Genomic DNA, 17,237 nt, shown 5'->3' on the forward strand with positions numbered 1-17,237 from the left:
ACCAATCAGACATAAGCAAAATACTGCATTTTAATCCCTTTAAGTTTATGTGGGGAGAGAGTAGTGCTGGATTTTCGCTCCATGTCTCGTTTCCTGTACACGTCGATGCAACATGTCCTTGTTGCTGGCATCGATAACAGTGTGCCTCTGAGAGTTCTCTTCTTGCTTTGTGGAATACTGACACGAAAGCGCAACTAAGGCATCAGTCAGAGGGATTTTCTTCAATTAGACGTGCCAGTGCTGTAAGTCACCCAATTATTTGTTCACAGTTTCCTCAGGGTACAAATGATGAGATACAAACTTATCAAATGTAACAAAAGGATATGGTGCAAAAGCAACAAGAAGAGTTTGTTTCATCTGCTTTAAATCCTTCCTCTAGTCACAGGTTAATTGTCGATAAACTAATGAAACCCACCTCTCAACCTGAGTAGTAGAACATGCTCAATGTTGTCAACACCATACATTTCACACACCAGTTCCAACGATTCAGACACTGTGTGATCGGGTGAAATGCTATAAAATTCAAGAAACAGTCGAATGTCATATATTTGCCTGCCATTCATATTTGGTTATTTGTTAGCCGATCTAGCCTATTCAGTATGGTTTACAACTTTTGTCGAAGTGGAATCAACCTATCGGACAGTGGTCAAGTTTCTATACACACAAATGAATTGATGGATAATCACCAATCAGATATAAACAAAATACTGTTTTTTTTACCGTTCAAGTTTGGTTCTTTTTATGCTCATTAAATCTCGTCACTTAACGTGGGCTTATCATTAGAACAAGTCACACCTCTTACGTGTTTTTCTTCTGGTTTTCACGTGCCAGAAGCCGAGAGAAAACACTTTCTGTTTCTTCGAGTTAAGATTGTTTGTAGCATTACTACTACATATATACTGCACAGTAAGTAAAATAAGCTGCACCATGTCCCCCCCTCTCTCTCTCTCTCAAAAATCAGACTAAAAAACACAAGTGATCCTTAAGGCAGCCTGAACGTACAATGTCTATATAAAGGAAAGTATTTTATCATATTTATTTAAAAAGAATAATAAAGAATTTTTAAAAAAGTCAATATGGTTTTTAGTGGCGTGACACTGATGCAAAGAAACACTGCCCCTTCTAAAATGAAGTATCGATCGGACTAAATACAGTCTTGAATTGAAAGCCATGCTTAATTTCAGAAGAGTTTCCGATGGGTAGTTTTTCTATACAAATCCTAGAGATGAGAAATTTTTAGTGGGCAGCTGTTCTGTACAGGTTCCGGGCTTTATAATCTTGCAGACAAAGAGCAAAAGATCCTTCCTGTGTTGATAGGAAAACATTATGTGCTGGAATGCTAAAAGATTTCATTTTTATAGAGCAATTCTGGTTTCTGATTGGTTGATAGCGGAACGTGAATTACTTTGATTCGTCAGTTCCTATTGGTAGCGTTTATAAATAGAATCTCCCAACTTTCAGAGATCATAGCCCTATAATCATATGAAAAAATATTGCAACATATAGAAAGTCGTAAAATCGATTGGAAGTAAAATTTTACTTCTTAGAAACATAGTCAAAAGAAAATCAGATCTTTTTATCACTTTACTTTAGTATATATATATATATATATATATATATATATATATATATATATATATATATATATATATATATATATTAATTAATGCTTATCTTTACTGATCTCCATATTTAAACACGTGGCAGAAACAACTCACACAGTAATGTTGATATTAAAATAATACAATAATTCTCATCATTTTAGAAATGAAACCATCTTTAAGAATATCTATCATGTATAATCCTTGAAGAATGTGACGTAGAAAGACATTATAAACAACAAAAGAGTCAACTACTTGCTTTCATTGGTGACATATAGCTTTATGCCAATTCAGACTTTGACTTTAATCGACTCTTACAGGTTGTACGTACCTTCTCCAAAGATATCGGAATAAGTTTGGCCTGGACAAATGCGCCAATTATTCCCTCAGAGCTTGGAAGAATATCTAAATGGAAAACATAAAACTTGATGAAGATGAAGAGATACAAAGTAATAACCCTAGTTAAAGTCAGTGTCCCTAATGACTTTGACCTAAACCGGTCAGTACAAGAGAAGACTAGGATATGCTGTCGTATTTACAACGTGAAAAAGAAATTGAAATCTTAGGTAGGTCTTTATCATTCAATTAGTTATAATAGAAACCGGGTTAATAAAAAAATATTTCAAAAACTACCTGGCGAATATACCTGGTGTGCCAAGTGCAAAAGAGATACACATACTTGTGCTTAAAGGAGCGATTAGAATTTTAAAATAATCTCTTTGAGATAGTAGGTAAATATTTGGCATCTGACAGGATGCTCCATCCTTAGCAAAAATAAAGGAATAATATTTTTTTAAAAACCCAAATCATAGTTTCGTAAATTATGCTTTAAGTACTTTCGATTGGCTGATAATTTTAGTTAATATATTTTACTATGAATATTTTAGAAATAGTATCTCCTAGGGGTTTGTTCGACCGCTTCCCCACTTGTGCTATGAATTCAAGTATTGGGGGAGGGGTTAAGCGGCTATAAACACTACAATAAGTAAGTGTCTTTTATAAATTTATGTTTTTGCAGACTTCAAATATTTCCATTTCCTTTTATCTACATTTTCCTCCACCAAACCCTTTTTCATTCCAAAGAAAAAATCGTTCCAACTGCTTTTTAAAATATCATATACTTGTCTTTGATGAGTTGTTTAGTGGGCATGCGCTTTTCCACGAAACACATGTCAGACGTATTTCATAAAAATCTGAATAAAACATTATGAGTGTGTACAACTTCTGGTTTTAGAAGGGTGACTAAGATATATGTATACATATGCATGTGTGTGTGTATTTACATATGCATTAATGTATACACACAAATATATGTGCATATATATATATATATATATATATATATATATATATATATATATATATATATTAATCTAGAAAGTTAAGTAAGGTTACACGTATGTATTTCTTTTAATTTAGAACATTGAAAGAATTTGGAGAGACTTTTATATAGTTCAGCTTTTTAAAATCAATTAATATCTTGGTTTGTGAACGAAGTGTTAATTACCTGACAAGAAATTTGATTTAGCTTCAAAATAATACCGTTGGTAAAACGGACATAACCATTTTAGTTATATTAGAAATTATTCGCATTTTCTTCAACTTAAAACCCACTGTTCCTGATTTTCATTTTCTTTTTTTTTTTCGTTTTCTTCTTTGCGTTATTACTGTCTTACCATTCATATTTTCCTTTTTTCTATGAGAACAAACCTACATAGTTTTTATTTGATATTCTCTTCTATGTCACTTATACGCTCACATTGCCCCCTTTATCTCCCTCTATCTATCCCTTATCCCATTCTTAATCTTGATAATGTTTTGTTCACTTTCTTTTCATCCACATTATATTTTTACTCGTGTTTCTATATAACCTCCTTTTCATTTCTTTAACGTCTTCACATTCACAAACATATAGTTATTTAATCAGTTCACATCGATAACAATATTTTTTTCAGAAGGAGAGTTTGTGCATCGTAATGTACATCCTACTAGATTGGCATTTGGAAACAGAAAAGAGAAAAAAAATCGACATTTATCTTCTGGGATTCCCCACTGAAGTGAAAGAGAACCAGACATGAAGATCATGTTTTCTTTTTTGCACAACACCCGGATACTTTCGGCAGTTTTCTCGCATCCTTCACTAATAGCTGCCAAACTCACCCACGGATGACACACTACTAAGGAGAATATGCTCAACATTTTGCAAGATTGACAAAACAGAGACCGACGTTGTGTTCAACCTAGACAAAAATGTAAACATGTTATATATATATATATATATATATATATATATATATATATATATAGTTTCTCTTTTTTTTGCATTTTATGTAACTACTTTCGATTCGATATTTAGTAAAATTGAAATTGCTTTTTGATACTCCCTTTTGATACTCCTTACAAGATAAATGTTAAAACTTTGTTGTTTTTTAACATTAATACGTTTAGTTTGTACAAAGCTTATGAGTGTTCTTTCTTGGCTCCCAATTATGATCCACCCTTTCTCTAATTATCTCTCAGCTTTATGGGTGTTTTCCATCCCGGGGCTTCCATTTTAAATGTATGTTAATCGATATTAATAACACCAAAATACGATGAAGATTAACCGGTGCTGATGGTGCAAGGCGTCTCCTATTTTCTTGCATCGTTTTTTGCTTTCGCTTTCTTCACATTTGTATCAAACGCGAAGAAAGTAGTGAAATGCTGGCGTTAATGTAAAGAAGTCATCAGCATTAACTTCGCTATGAAACTTCAAAGGAACTTCAGAAAAAATAGACGAAAACGACAGTAAGATTTGCTTCTTAGTAATAATTCTGTGATTCTAGAGTTACACACCCATTTTGAATGACATAAATTAGGTTTTATATTTGAAAATAAAGAAAATCAAGAACAATTTGTGTTTACATTTAAGCAGTTTTTGTCAGAGTTTTTTGCGAGAGAAAAAAATGCATTAAATTAATTAGTTTGTATTTATTACGGCATATCAACACTTTGTATTTATTTTTGTTGTAATACAATATCTATTTGAAAAGAATAGTCGTTTTTTTTAATTAGTTATTTTATAGTAATAATAATAGTAATAATAATAATAATAATAATAATAATAATAATAATAATAATAATAATAATAATAGATGAAGAAGACAGAGAAGCAGAGCAAATACACGTAACTGGGCAGAGAGCTCAAAGGTATAATATGGAAGATGAAGAAAGTTAAGATAACACCAATAATAGTAGGAGCACTAGGAACAATACCAAAAAACTTTGAAAAAAAGAATGGGAGAGATTGGAATCAGAGGATTGCTGAGAAGCTAGAATGGATAACAATAATGAAATAAAATATTAAGGGAAACTCTTGAATGTGGAGGCTAATAAGCATGATCCACATATAGAAACTGCCACAGAGATAAAATATAAAGAAATACCACATAGAATTATGAAAACTGAAACTGCAAAAGTGTAAGTTACCCCCTTCCCCGTGCCCACAACCCCTTTTTTTAGTGTCACCATAAACTGGTGCCACACCAAATAAATGAGGAGGATCAAAGAGGGTGGAGAGACTGATGAGGGAGGGCACTAACCAGACCTCCGCTGGATAAGTGTGATGAGGACTGAGACCTTGGGGAGGCCTATTGCCACTCAGATTCCAGTGACAATCAATGGTCGATACCAACGAGAAACCAATGGTAAACAGCTATTGTGATAATGCAAAATAATTTGCAAAGGTTATTGAAAGAGGTGTTGAGTACTGGAAACTTGGGGAGACTTGGAGAAACAAACTCTAGGGAACACCATTGGTTGTTCTCAAAGAGAAATCTTGGATGATGACCTGTGTGAAAACTCTTAGTAATTAACTATAATAGACAAATAACTATTTCACTCATAGATTTGATCTGAAATAAATGTGACATTTGCAACTAAAAATTTCATTATACTGCTGTGATTCTACTGAGATCATTTAACATCTTGAACATGAGCCCAGTTGAAATCAGAATTTTTTAAATGTCATATTCAAATTCTAATGTAATTCTGACATGCAAACATATTTCTTAACTAGATAAAATGTCATATCATCAGAAAGTAATTATGGTTGCAGTAATATAGGTTTAGCCTGGCACTGTATTTCCTGTCTTTTCCACTGTTACCAAAAATCACAATATATATATTCACTTCTTGCAAAAATATTTATGTAAAAATATATTGTTTCAATTTGGAAAAATGAATGAATCAAGTAAACATAAATAACAATTTTCATACGAACTCATTTCAATAGAGAAAGCAGGAAAATCTCACAGAATATCAGGAAATATTTCCCCTTTAGCAAAATTTGATTGAAAAATTTAGTACTTTATCACTAAAAAAACAAAAAAATGCCACCCACATCTGGGAAGATTCCACTGAGAGCACGCATTGTTAACTAAGCAGAATTCAGAATCGACTTAAAATCTAGTGAAGGATGATATCTTTCGTCCCTTTAGGTCCTTTTATTATAGAAGATGCTTTCCAATTCTTTCTCTATGATTATTTCCATGGAAGGATCTTGACTAAGCTCCAATCTCTGGTTCCTCAATATAAGACATTCACAGTAAGAACTCGTTCTTCTACTACAACAGAGAAAAACTTTTTTCCTTACTATGCCTAACATTGGGTGAAATTTCCATAAACTTCTTCACAAGAATTTCTCTGGAACACATTATCAGGAGACTGCGTCCGTGCAATTTAGTCATCTTTAAAAATCAGTTTCAAAATATTCCCATCTATAACCGTCTCTACATGTATACGAACTTATGCCCTGACAATATTCACCTCGAATAGAATCTAGCCTTGATGACTGGTGATTACTTTTTTAAAATGAAAAGTGTAGTTTTTTTTATGGAAATCGTTCCAGATAAAGCATGAAGACATTTGATGCAAAGAACTAACTAAAAAGAATATTACATCAAGATAAAAAAGGAAGTCAAGTTTAAGATGGATAGATTCTGATCTAGCAAACAACAATTATTCCCCTTTGTCAGAAACAGCGCTTATGGAATAGTTTTCTTTTCATACGTTCTAATCGATAGGAACCAAAATGAACAGAAGACTTTTGACTAAAAATAAATTGATTTTGCATATGCCATGTTATTGATGGAAGGTGAAACTAGAATGGATCTTGTGCTTTTAAGATTTCAAATTAGAAAAGTTTCAATCTTTGGCAAGGAATGAAAATAAATATAATTAATTTTTGAAAAGGATTGTTTTCCGTATATTACTCGTTAATTAAAAAGCAATATTTTGAGATGAGTCAATTTGAAAATATTATTTCTTTTTCTTTTGTTTACGTTTGAATAGGAAAGAGGGTTGATGGGCGTCAGATACAATGTCAATCCTTGCAGTTACTAGTATGATTAGACTATTGTACAATAGACTTGGCTCATGTAACTTAATCTAAATTCATGAGAGGTCATGCTTAAGATTCTCGGATCAATTTTGAACAGAAGTTCTCATGAGCTATGATAACACATCTGCTCAGCTTAATGATTAATGTTGACAGAAGCATGAAATACTCCAGCACTTTGATTAGCTGCCTTTTGCAATCAACTGTAAATAAAGAAGAACTGTCTAACACAAATTCTTCTCTTCAAGAAAACTTGCAGTAAAATGTGTAACAATAACCGATGTGTGACTTGTACATTGTAGAGGTTTTCAACAAGAGAGGAACTTTTCTCAGATTCAGGTGAGCCAAATTAGTAAAATAAAACCAGTTTATTCAAAACAGTTCTTATACATCATCTACGTAACATTAGACTGTCGAATATTAGAGGTAGAATTTAATCACTTAAATCAAAGTATAGTATCTTCCGTCCATATTTGGTTTCTCCTAGCACACTACAAAATAGAAAGAATTCTGAAATAACAAGGAATGATACTGATCACCAAAAATAATTCTCCAGATTTAACCGACCATGTAACATATGCTACGTTTGTGAGAGTAAATAAAATTAAATATTTCAATTTGATAATATTATTCACTTAAATTTCTTTTTATTGAGCTACTAGCTATATAAGCCAGTTAAAGAACTTGTTTATGAAGAAATGGAAAACGTATTTTTAGATATTTATTTCTGCAGAATTCAAGGGAAATAATTCATGACATGCTTACTTCCCTTTAATGTATAATTATATGAAAATGTAATTATATGAAAAAATATACACTCTAAAAGCTTTCTTTTTAAGAAACAACGTGACTCAAAGTAAATTAAATTCATATTTATATAATGGAAAGAAGAATGAAAAAATAAGCTAGTTTGGATCAAGTATCAAGTATCAATATAACAGATAAATTACTATTTGAATCTGACTTCGAAAACCTGCAAGATAGCTTTATATGTGAGAATGTTTATTCTTATATGTTTCAGTTTATGCTGTTAGTCTTTATTAACTAGGAAAGGATATGTAGTTAAACTCTTAGTTACATGATCATTTTTATGAATATTACATTTATAAAATAAAGTAATAATTTAAAGTAAATGCATATGTAGAGGAAAGGATTTAAAATGTTCAATATGAATTGAATATTATTTTATATTTATTATGTACTTTTGTGTCTGAAAATATTGATAGCTAACTAATATTGAAAATGAAGTGGAGGGTGTTGAAAACTAACATGGCCAATACAAAATGTAATTATTCATTCTCTTTTCTAAATAAAGTTTAAATTCAATTATTTAGATTTCTGATTAAAAAATTGTTTAAAGTGAAAACTATAGAAACTACCTTTCGAATCTAAAAAAATACGAACTACTCTTTAAAGCAAAATTTAATTTTCCGAAACCTAAAGAGAATCAATCTCTTTTAAATAAATACCATTTATTCATAAAAAATATAACGCTAGGAAAGCATTACAGAAAGTCAATTCTGGAAAATTAAGATGGAAAGCTAAAATCTAAAATCAAGTAACATCAATGTTTGAGAATTTCTACATATTTTTGATCTGGTAATTTGAAAAAACATAAACACTTTGACAGACATACATAGAAGTTTTTTTTTTTTTTTTTACATGGGGGTCACCACTTATCAAGGCCCGAAGGCCACTCAGGGATAAGGGTTATTGCGTGTACAGTAATCAATGAGATAGTATTGTAGTAATCATTAGTATTGGTTTTTTTTTATAGAGTGTCTTACTTAAGGGGGCGGTTTGTCAGGAGTTTGTTTATGTTGGACTTGAAGACGTCCAAGTTGTAGTCAGGTGGGAAACAGGCAAGCGGCAGAGAGTTCCACTGGCGTGCAGTTCTAAGAAAGAAGCTTTGCTCATGGAATCTACGTTTGGATTTAGGCATAGATAAAGAGTGGGGAAAATTATTGACAGTAGTTTCAGCTAGATGGGTGTTTGTCGTGAAAGATTGGCGAGGGGGGACGAGGGATTGGAGCTCAGACGAGCACCTGCCATGGAAATAGCGATAAAACAAAGACAGGCTTGCAACGTCTCTTTTGTGGGAGTGAGGTTGCAGGGAAGAGAAAAGGGCATCTCCCACTAAACCACGAAGTCTATTTTGTACTCTGTCAAGGCAGGATAGGCTGTTTTTAGCAGCTCCTGCCCAGATGTGGCAGCCGTACTCCGTCCTTGGACATACTTGGCTTTTATAAAGATAGAGAATTGCATCAGTAGTGAGATATCTTCTGGAGCGGTAGAAGGATCCCACCATTTTCCCAGCAGCCCTGGCAACAGATTTGATGTAGGTGTTCCATTTCAGATCAGGAGTAAAGGTCAAACCCAGAAGCTTGTCAAAACATGGAGCGTCTCCAAGACGAGAGCCATCCACTTCAATTGATGCCAGATAGGGATCAGAGCGTTGATGATGTAAAGATAGAAGCTTGGTTTTGGATGCATTAAAAGTGACCAGCTACCTCTTCCCCCATTGTACCACGTGCTCAAGATCAGAGGAGAGAGAATTAAAGAGAACTTTGTCATTTACGGCCTTTGATGTGTTGCCATAGATGGTCGTGTCATCAGCATAGATGTCACTGAATGATTTAAGTATGTGTTTTGGGAGATCATTGATGTAGATCAGGAAGAGATTGGACCCAGGATGGACCCCTGAGAAGTACTTGAGAGCGGTGTATGTATTCACACGATGAACCCATCTTGGGGTACAAGAATGCACTTGTACAAGTACAATATGACTCTCTAGTAGTGTGTATAACAAATTGAATTATGACGAGTTGGTGCAGCAGAATTTTGTTAAAAAGAGCTATGGTGTGGTGAATTAAGCTATGAAGAGTTGGTGTGTTGAATTGCATTAAGAAAAGTTGTAATGCGGCAAATTGAGATGCAAGGAGTTGGAGCAGTAAATTGTGTTAAAAGGAGTTGTGTTCTGGTGAATTGAGTTATAAAGATTTGGTGCAAAAAAATTACGTTAAAATGAAATTGTGGTGCAGTCAATCGAGTTACACACTAAAAAAGTTGTAATGCATCAAATTAAGTTATGAGAAGTTGTTGCTGTGTATTGCATTAAAAAGAGTTGTGGTGTGCTGGATTAATTTATGGAAAGTTGATATGACATATATCATTAAAAGGAGTTGTGGTGTGGCGAAATGAATTAAAGAGTTAGTACAGGGAATTGCGTTATGAGGAGTTGGTGTAGCCAATTGCATTAATAGGAGTTGTGGTGCATCAATCTTAGTTATAGACTTATTTGGAGTCAAAATAGAGAATTGTATTAAAAGGAGTTGTGGTGCAGTGAATTGAATATGAGTGAATTGAGTTATAAGGAGTTGGTGCATCAAATTTCATTAAAAAGTTATTATGCAGCGAATTAAATGATAAAGAGTTTGTGTGTACAATTTTGTTAAAAGGATTCATGGTGTGGTAAATTGAGTTATAAGGAATTGTTGTGGCGAATTGTGTTAAATTAAGTTATGAGGAATTGTGATGTTACAAATTGAGGTATGAGGTGTTTGTGGTGAATTGTGTTAGGAAGAGTAGATGTGGTGAATTAAGTTAAAAGTTGTGATGAGACAAATTTAGTCACGAGGAGTTGGTGTGCCAAATTACATTATAAGAAGTGGTCAAGCAAATTGAATTATGGAGAATTCTGCCACTTGTTTTTTTATTTTTTTTTGTAATAAGCTATTTTGCCAGGTAAATTTATTATGGACTACTGGCAGTTTTCCCTACTCCTTCAATACACCTAATCCCAACACACGCACATGTGCCTATTCCCAGCTGTTCTGGGACCTTACTGTCCAAACCAAACTGCTCCAAATGTTATTTAACCTGCACCAGAGACCACACGCCCTCATTCACAGCAACATTTGAGCCTTGGTCTCACCATTCTATTAATTTTTGTGAGAAAACGTTGGCTATGTATATTTCAACATACTCGTTTAGCTCCCAATAATCAATTATGGGATCCTAGCTCTTCTTCCGAATATGCACAAATTCAGGAACAAGAGCTGTTACAGCTCTTGTTCCTGATCATACTCTTCTTGAATTTGTGCATCTTGTTCCTGATCATACTCTTCTTGAATTTGTGCATATTCGGAAGAAGAGCTAGGATCCCAACTGATAACTGATCATACTCTTCTTGAATTTGTGCAGGGTCTGGATACTCCCTGCCAGGCTTTCAATGCACCAGAGCTGGATCAGTTGACTGGCATTCACTGTAAACACGAATCACTGATCTCATCTCAACTTTAGTTATCCATGGGTTAGTTAACTTCACAAAGTACAGTGTTCTCTTCACACCAGATTTCCCACTGAATTAGTGGATGGCCTATATCTGAGACACATTCCGTTCTTCTAGTCGGCTGTAGCACACATAGGTTCTGTCAATATTTGGATTTCATGCAGGCATTGTTGTGCTACCCTTGTAAGCTGATCGGTTCAGTTACCATGAAAATTCAGTTCACAAGGATACCATAACGGTGGCTGCATGAAGTCCATATGTTGATATAACCTGTGTGCATTGTAGTTGAAGGAAAGAATGTTACTCATATGCAGGTCATCCACTAGTCCAGTGAGCATCCTGGTATAAAAAGAACACTACTTTGTGATGTTGATCAATCCAGGGATAACTAAAGCCAAAGTAAAATCGGTAATTAGGGCTTGTAAGCTCGACATCACAGAAAACTGGAGCAGAATTGCAATGGATGTAACCCATTTTGAAAATTGGCTATACCTGGCGTGGCCGTAACCATTTTGCTATTTGGAAGGCCTTGCCAAGCAGTTGGGAATAGTGGTTTGTGAATGGGAGCAACCAGTTGAGCTGCTTATGGATAATGGTGAAGCGTTTTGCAGAGAGATAGATTTTCCATATTTGCACAAATGTGAGGTGTACATGTAAAATTTCGATGCATCCACATACCATCAAGAAAGATAGTCTAGCTGTCCCATCACAAGATCAAGCAGATTGTTACAAGAAGACGGTGATCATTTTTGGAGGAGTATATTGTCACAATGTCATGCCAAAAAATGACAAAACAGCTAATGCAACTTACACTTACAAGATTCACTTTAAGAGTATAGGTGCAGAATTTATGTCTAATACGGCAGTTTCCAATCCATATATGCCAGGAGATGTTGTCTGGGTTAAGAATCTATGCAAAAAATATACTACACAGTTCAGCAAGAGTACAGTGACAAAAATTAATAGCTCATACTCAGTTACTATTAATACTGCGCCACATAAAGGGTGTGCATCCAATATTCCATCAATGACCATGCGATTTTCTCAGATGATGAAGCACCGATGATGTATGAAAGATTGGGGAAGGAAGATTCTTCAGATTTGATTGAACCAGGACAGGATGTGTTGAGTGATATATCCGAGGAGAGTGCCACAGAAGAGGTACCTGAGATTATATCATTGAGATAGAGCACCAGACAGAAGTGGCCTTCTTCACTGCCAGTTGTGTGATGTTGAGATCAGCGAGGGGTGTAATGGGCATGTGTGGAAGTGCCTGAGAAGAGTGTGTGCATGCTCTCGCTGAATACCACTAGTGGTATGAGAATGTACTCATCCAGGTGCAATATAAGGATGATACTCATTTGGCAGTAGCATGGTAGATCACTCATAGCACATGCATCAAATTAATTTATGGATAGTTGGTATGTAGAATTGTTTTAAAGGAGTTGTGGTGCAGGGGATTCAGTTGTAAGGAGTTAGCGGGCAAATTGTGTTGAAAGGAGTTGTGATTCTGTGAATTGAGTCACAAGTCGTTGGTGCAGTGAATTGAATTGTGAAGAAATTCTGACACTTTGATTCTTTTTTGTCTAATAAACTGATAGAGGTCTTTGTAATATAAAATGTTGAAAAGAATATTTTATCTCCTTCTCTCTCTCTCTATCTCTCTCTCTCTCTCTCTCTCTCTCTCTCTCTATATATATATATATATATATATATATATATATATATATATATATATATATATGCAGGGTGTCCACAAAGTCTCGCTACATTATGTAGCCAGACTTTGTGGACACCCTGTATATATATATATAGTAGAAATGGTAATTAATAAAAACCTGAAGAAAGTGCTCAATACTGTTGTAGAGCAAATATGCGTTTTATTTTTCATTACCATATTTTTCTGTTAAGTTACATTATTGTTTCGGCAACAAAAAAAAGTTATTTTTTCTGTAAAAATCTGAGGAATTTACATGACGGCCAAAAAACGGTCGTGTAGCCGAAACAATAATGTAACTTAACAGAAAAATATGGTAATAAAAAATAAAACGCATATATATATATATATATATATATATATATATATATATATATATATATATATATAGGTAATCTTGTTTAAAAGTATATAAGAAAATACAAACTTTGTGTGTCTTTCGACTTTTAGCAGGACATACAAGCACAAAAATATACAGGCACACAGGCAACTGACCTTTATATAATAGATAATGATACTTAAAAGTATATAAGGTGCTTGACTAACTGCAGTTTCACCCAACAAGGCCAATAGCTATTAGCTGCATGCTCTCGTGTAATGAATGAATGCGTGAATGTAGGATTGACATGAAATTCTTAAAGATAAACTAAACGAAAAATAGATGGAAATGACTTAAATAAATAAAAAGTAAATGACTTAGAATGACTTTAATGAACTTAAGGATGAATTGAATGACCTTAAGAATGACTTGAATGCTTAAAAGATAACTGGAATCCTTCATAAACAACTTGAATGATCTGGAGAATGACTTGAATGACTTTGAGACTGACTAGTTGTAAAGTGGGTGATCATTTTACATTAGATTAATACAGAAAAGTGATCCCCCACTTTATATCACAAAGTTACAAACATAAGTACAGCATGTAGTAAGAATAGATACTACACTTTGATCTTGGCCAAAAGGCCAAGAAAAGGGTATTTATTTGCTCCCCCACCGAGAAAATTAGGCACAAGGCCGATTTTTAATGTGAGGAGTGAAGGGGAAATGGGGACCAACTCCCCGGGGAGTAGGGGAGCTGGATAGTGACAAGTGATATGAAGGGTTGCCCCTACATTTACCAAAGTCTTATATGTGAGGTTCCCCCCATATGGTCTTTGCTTGCAGTATCTGCCGGAACAGATGGTATTTATTTGCTCCCCCACTGAGCAAATTAGGCACAAGGCCGTTTTTAATGTGAGGTAAAAACCAGCTCCCCTAAAAGTAGGCAAAAAGGGGGCACTCTGGTTACCAAAAATAATAATTGTCCCAGTATAGAGGGTTTCCCCTCCATTGACTGGTACAAATCATCTTAAGTGCAGCATCTGCCGGAACAGATGGTATTTATTTGCTCCCCCACCGAGCAAATTAGGCACAAAGCCAATTTTTAATGTGAGGAGTGAAGGGAGGGGGAAGGGAAAAGGGGACCAGCTCCCGAGAGGTGGGAAATGGGAGCTGGTTAAAGGTCAGGCATGTGGGGTTGCCCCCACATCTGGTCTTTGCTAGTCATAGCTAGTCATAGCTTGCAGTATCTGCCGGAACAGATGGTATTTATTTGCTCCCCCACTGAGCAAATTAGGCACAAGGCCGTTTTTAATGTGAGGTAAAAACCAGCTCCCCTAAAAGGGGCCACTCTGGTTACCAAAAATAATAATTGTCCCAGTATAGAGGGTTTCCCCTCCATTGACTGGTACAAATTATCTTAAGTGCAGTATCTGCCGGAACAGATACTACACTTTGATCTTGGCTAAAAGGCGAAAAAAAGCTTAAAAAGCTAAGAACAGCATCTATTAACAACAGACCTTTGATCTTAACCAAAAAGGCCAAGCACAAAAGTGTTACAGACAGACCGACGAACCGACAGACCGACGGAGTGACTTATAGAGTCGTTTGCATGCGACTAAAAATGTGAGAGACAATGCATTAATAACTTGAATAGAGTTTAAATAAACAAAGAAATATTTAATATACCACCATCCACACACAAATAATGAAACTGCTTCAATGCATATTTAAACTCTACCATGAATTATGCACATTGAATTCGGTTATACTTTAGAATAAGACTCTTAATATTAATCTGTCTTCTGTATTTTTAAACGTGATTATAATCATGAGTAGAAAGTCTACTATCAGCATTAAATGGAAATTTAATAAACGAAATTATCACCACAATACTAAGTTAGACAAAGATGGGCAGCTCATCTTTTGAAACCTGCAGTTAAATATCTAGAGCGACAGAATGGACAAAGGGTAATGATAAATACCAAAAGGGAGGCTCGAAACCTGGTGGAAAGACAGTCTCAACAGACAAAAGGTTCCTACCTGTCAACACTTAGTCAGGAATAAAACAAAGTAAAAAGAAACCAGGGAGTTGTTCCTCCTCCATGAGTGATCAAAAACCCTAATATGACGATAATCAGCTCTGTAATTTATTTATATTGAGCACTTTTATGTTTTACCACATAATTTGTTTTATCTCACATTATATGTATATTTGAATATATAACTTTTGCTATATGTATATAGTTCCTAACCACAAGTCCTTTGATAAGGTCTTTTTTAACATTTAAAGTACTTGACACCATTAATTATCTCAATCTGATTGGATTCTTGCTGGAAAAAAAGATTCCGAAAAAGTCATGTTTAAATGAACTCAGATGATATTCTCGTCTTAGATCCCCGAAAATCAGTGATATGTAGTGTTAGGTAATAAGATCAATATTCTGGCCTTAGAATTGGCTTGAAGTTATAGCCTTAAAAAACAAAACAACAAAACAACTCCTGATTTGGCTAATAAAATCTTTGTGAAACCATGAAATACAGACAATCAATGAGTTAAAAAGGACAACCCGGTTTGTTTGAGGAAAGAAAATCTATAAAACAAAAAAAGCCAAACAAGAATTACCTTTGTTCTTGTAACTAAAGATCCTTGTTGGCTCTGTGATGAGGAAACTATTAAGTTCTCAGGGCACTAGAGCAGATGCTTTTAATTTCATTATTGTACACTAGGGTTAGCTACTATCAATGTTTGACTTCATTTTCATTGTTTTATGATAGATGAATGACAATAGCTCCTGAGATAAAGACACAAAAAGATTTGCAAAGAACAAAAAAATTAAAAGAAATATAACGCAACAACAACAAAAAATGTTTCAAGTTTAGAAGATTGCTAATTTAATTGATTTTTCTTTTGTATTATTGGTTGTTGTGGTTTTTTCTTTTAGTAGCCGGGATTTTATTTATTTTTTTAACAAACTGTGAAGCAGTGAGATAAGGGCAGATAAAAATGTGTGAACAGACTGAAAATAGAATTAAAAACAGGAAAGACTTAAAGAAGTAAAAGAAAATAAAATTAAAAATAAGAGCAATGGAATAAAGATAGAGAGCAAGATTTGCTTGAAGCAAATTAGAAAATAAAATAAAATTTTAAAACCGAAAGTGACTTAACGATGATTAAGTGGTATGAACTGTGAGCTTTCTCACACCGGATGAATCAACTGAGGTGTAACATTTAGATTCTTTTCGATTTTTTAAAAAATATTTTTATTTATTTTTTACTTATTCTTTTATTGAAAAGCTTTTAATTTTTCTCAGATTTTCGAAGCTATGAATTAGAATAAAATAAAATATTTATTTGATGGTTTTTAAATATTTGAATACTGCCAGGATTATGTAGTATTGCCTAGGAGTCAGACATTTTAACATTTGAATTTGCACAACAAACTTATGCATTTCTTTTTTGTGGAGGAGGAAAGACACATACAAATTGTTAAATATTGGTTTAGTTTGACCACATTCAAGGAATGGATTACAGTTTTTGGGTTAGTAGATAGAAAACAGCTGTGCTCACAGAATGTGTTATCTAGGGATAAACTAATCATGAGAGGAAGTGATAATGATGTATTTGAAAGAAAGAAAGATAAATAAATACCTGACCAGAGATAGGTCAGTTTAAAAGTCAATTTCTAAAAGTTGTCCAACAGATCTGTCTGCAGAAACAGGAAACTTCGTTGATAGGGTCATTTTTAAAGAATGGGTAATAGTTTGTAGATAGTAGATGTCGGGATTGAAGGGTCAGTTGTCCGAGAAAGGTCAACGAAAACATGGGAAGAAACGATAAGAATGGATATGAGAGAGAGAGAGAGTGACTGGGATTGAAGTAGGATAGCTTGGAAGCCGTCCAACATATGCCAACATGTAAATCTGAATAT

The 17,237-nt window shown here is 34.0% G+C and overlaps 1 pseudogene; it reads right to left on the reverse strand.

Annotated features, from left to right (window-relative positions):
* Window positions 1-13,825: 13,825 nt before the first annotated feature.
* Window positions 13,826-13,963, reverse strand: LOC145285316 (U2 spliceosomal RNA; annotated as a pseudogene).
* Window positions 13,964-17,237: the final 3,274 nt, after the last annotated feature.

This window comes from Euprymna scolopes, chromosome 9 (assembly GCF_053919585.1).
Source record: "Euprymna scolopes isolate OS-2025 chromosome 9, ASM5391958v1, whole genome shotgun sequence".
Classification (NCBI taxonomy): Eukaryota; Metazoa; Mollusca; class Cephalopoda; order Sepiida; family Sepiolidae; genus Euprymna; species Euprymna scolopes.